This window comes from Capra hircus, chromosome 1 (assembly GCF_001704415.2).
Source record: "Capra hircus breed San Clemente chromosome 1, ASM170441v1, whole genome shotgun sequence".
In the NCBI taxonomy this organism is placed as follows: domain Eukaryota; kingdom Metazoa; phylum Chordata; class Mammalia; order Artiodactyla; family Bovidae; genus Capra; species Capra hircus.
The window spans coordinates 30,828,433-30,832,650 of record NC_030808.1 but is presented as its reverse complement, the minus strand read 5'-3'; positions in this window follow the sequence as shown (position 1 = coordinate 30,832,650).

The window sequence follows — 4,218 nt, the reverse complement described above, 5'->3', positions numbered from 1 at the left end:
CCCTACATAAATACTACATTTGGCAATGGAAGAAAACACTTACTTATAAAAACAAATCTGAATTTATGTAGGGAATACATTAAACCATCTGCATAACCGTAGCCAATCTGTAAGATAATTGACGTATTCAATTTTTGAAAATTCACACTGTATATAAGCTATTATTTCTGGATAAAAGAACTATGGCTACATGCAATCCACTAAAAATATATATATATAGGTATTATATGTAACAGAAACTGCAATTGCTTCACTTTGCTGTAGAATACGCTGGCTTGTACCTTAAAACTAAGGTACATGGTATTTGAAAACTTACTTGGATTCTATTTAGAACCTAGTATTACCTTAGCAAAAGCTGTCACTAATTTTTTCAAGGTATTAGCTAATTTATCTCAATTGTCCTAGAATGCTTTAATGTATTGAACATGTTAATAATAAGATGTAGCTGTTATTGTTGATAGCAATAAAACTACTGAGCATTATCATTTTATGTATCAAAAATTCTATGATTTTCAAGAGCTGATGCAAATTTGTCTATCTAGTTGAAACTTCTCGTTTCTCTAAGATTTATCTCCTAATATTTTTTAATAATTTCAACCTTTCTAGGATTTATTTGATGATATTCACCATTTTATCTCTTGTACTTTTTCCAACTTACTTTATTTTAAAAGAATTTTCATGTACAAAACTTGAAGAAATGGTATAAAGATCACTTATACCTTTTACCTAGATTTAATGTCTGTATTTTGCCTTATCAGTTCCTATACATATTTTCTATTGTTTTGTGCTGAATTTCTGAAAGTAATTTGAGAGTGACATGATATTTCCCCTATAAATACTTCTGTATTCATTGCCCAGATTAAGAATATTCTCCTATAAAATCACAATACAATTATCATATATGAAAAATTTAGCATTAGTATAATAACAAACTAAAACAACTACATTTAACTAATTCTACCAATAGTGACTTTTCTATCTGCCCTTCCCCTAGACCTCTAAATAAAATTATGATCTTATTGTCACGTTTCTTCGTTGTCCTTTTTCTAGAATAGTACCGTCCCATTTTACCTTATCTGACATGTATATGTTTAAGAATCTAGGTCAATTGTCGTCCTCATTGTAAGATTCAAGTTAGATAATTGTAATACCTGGTTGATAATGTCATCCCTATTCAATCATTATCACAGAAAACACATAGTATCAGTATGTTCCATTTTCAGTGATGCAAAATTGGATCATTTGGCTAAATTTTATCCTCAAGGTCTTTCAACTATATATTATCTTTTTTTTCAATTAATAGTCAATTTGGAAGGTGATATTTTGAAATTATGTGCATATTCTATATTCTAATGCTCTTCACTGAATTATTTTTGTTTTCACTTATTATCTTGCTTGAATAAATTATGTTTTTTCTTATAAGACAATTCTTGTTTTTCACAATGTATACTCTAAAACAGTGGTTCCAGGAACATGAGTATCAACATCACTGAGGAACTTATTTTAAAAAGTCAAAATTTCAGGCTCTATCACATATCTCATAAGAAAGGTAAAGACCAAACATAGCGTTTTAATAAGCTCTCCTGGTGATTCTGATGTACAATAAAGTTGGAAACCAATGCTATAAAATTACATTTTATTCTAGAAGGTGTAATGGTTATCATCTTTGCTTATATATAACTTGACAACACCTTTCATCAGCTGTACCTCATACCTTTAATTTTGTGCTCAGGGTTTAATTATCTCCATGTATATATGCTCACTCTCCCAAACACAAACCTGGAGGAAAATGGAGGTTAACAACTCATGGGACAGCCCCCAAAGAATGAGGGCAGTAATCAGTAGATAAGTAGTCTCCTCTCTAGTGTTTAATGGTACAATTCACAGGTGTATTTTGCAGGATTATTCAGAGGTTCACAACAAGATGAGCCTCTGTTGGCAACATGCAATAATGCACCCTAGAGTTAGTTTTCTCTTTTTCTTCATACTGTTTCTAGATCCTCTCAGCTCTTCTCTATATTTATATCCATGAATAAGCTACTTTCATAAATATCATTGTTTCAGGTTCTGCTCTCTAAGGCCAACAAAAGATAAAATATTTAGGACCAGATGTGACACTGAAAACCCCACACTGAGTTTGATATGATAGAATTTTATCACTCATCTGTCACGTGGGGATGTTAAAGGTTATATTGTGTGTGTGTGTGGTGTGTGTGTGTGTGTGCGTGTGCTTAGTCGTGTCTGACTCTTTGTGACTACATGGACTGTAGCCCATCAGGCTTCACTGTCCATGGAATTTCCCAGGCAAAAATACTGGGCTGGGTTTCCATTTTTTACTCCAGGGGGTCTTCTCAACCCAGGGACTGAACCCATGTTTCCTTGCATCTGTCTTATGCATTGGCAGGCAGATTGTTTACTACTGCACCACCTGCGAGGCAAGGACTATATTATTTATGGCAATTAGGGAAATGAAAAAGCTTGGAATGTAGTAGTGTCACAATTAGCAATATTTGGTTTTATAGGAAGATGTTAGATGTAGTATAGGCTTATGTGGTAGTTGTGTAGTGAAAGGAATGGAAGCAGTGGTTATTACAAGGCTGTGAATTTAGATGGGTTTTTTGTTGTTAGTGGCTTATAAGCCTTTAAAAAGCAAAAGATACATTTAGATTATAGCACTTAAAATCCAAGACATGCTGTAAAAATCAAAAGGCTTTCACAACAATATTTAGAGACATCATATCTTACAGGGTTGACTAAGAAAAACTTGGGCCAGGAATTAATTATAAGGATAATGAAGTTACAGATGATACTAAACATATAGCATTTATAGGTCTAAGTTTAATTCACCTCCCTAGTAGGATACGAATAATACTCTGAGACTTGTCTGGGATGAGGAAATTTGAATGATGAACTTAAGATTCATGAAACCATAATTTGTTTTGAATCTTTGTGCTCATAGAAGCAGTGTCTCCCTCGTTGAAAGAGGAAACACCTCTTCCCTCACACACACCTCCCTTGTCTAGAAATTTGATAAAGGCTCATAAGTTGTTGATTGCCCTCTTAAAGATTATCCTCTTCTTTATTGTCACTAGACCAATAACTAAGATCATTTAACAGCACAGCCTGAGGGATAATGAAATTCCATATTGGGGAGAAAATAGTGTATATACACAAAGAATTGTAAGGCTTGCCCAATATGTCCCTGGCAGGACCGGAGTGAACATACATGGAAGTGGATTTTGGAGGTATTGACAAGGGAATGCATAACATAAAGCTAAATAGGAGCAAGATTATTGAATCTTTTGTGACTGAGTAAATTATGTTCTGACACAGACCCAGTGCTCATCCTGATATGTCATTAAGATGTCCAGTTTTTAAAGCTTGCGTGTTGAATGATGGCTTACCATAAATAAATTAGGAATTGCCTTGGCAGTGAATTGCATAAAGGGTCAGAAAGATAAAAGATGTGTATTATTTGAGTTGTTTAAAACTTCTGGAAAATGTCTAGAAGACTGGAAGGCTGATATCCTTTAAGATAGTAGAAAATTAAAATGTTTCAGTTCTTAGACATGTAGTCCATTGACTATGAGAATATGACTCCCCCTTAAAAAAAGATTTTACAATGCCACCGTAAGAATATATGACAATATTTTCTCAGTATTTTGTAAAGCAACCTGTATCCAATTACAGACATATTTTACTTTGAGGAAAGAGACATATTCAGACATTTCTAGTGCATAAACTTTGCCAAAAGACCTTTAAGGCTACTTTAGTTCTCCTCTTAGAGTGGAAGAGAAAATAACCTAGATATTGAATCAAGTTCTGTCCTAGTTTATCATAAAACCATCCCACAGTATTCACTGACCTACTATATTATCATATTTGCAGCTACTACTTCATAATTGATATGGATGTTTAAAGTAATTGAGATAATGCATCAACAAGAAGAATGTTAAGAAGAATTCAGAGAAACTCTTGAAACTGCCTACTTCTTTCTCAAGACAAGAGAGCAAATCTGAAATAACATATCAATTTGGGAGAAATGCACCACATTAGACTAAACATTTAGAAGTCTTGTCTGAAACTTAACGCCATTTAGTTACTCTCTGACTCCTGCAAAAACCATGGAACATTGAAGATAATGATGAACTACCATAAATATAATAAACTACATTCTCAGTACAGCAATTGTTATCTCAGTTGATGTATACTTACAAG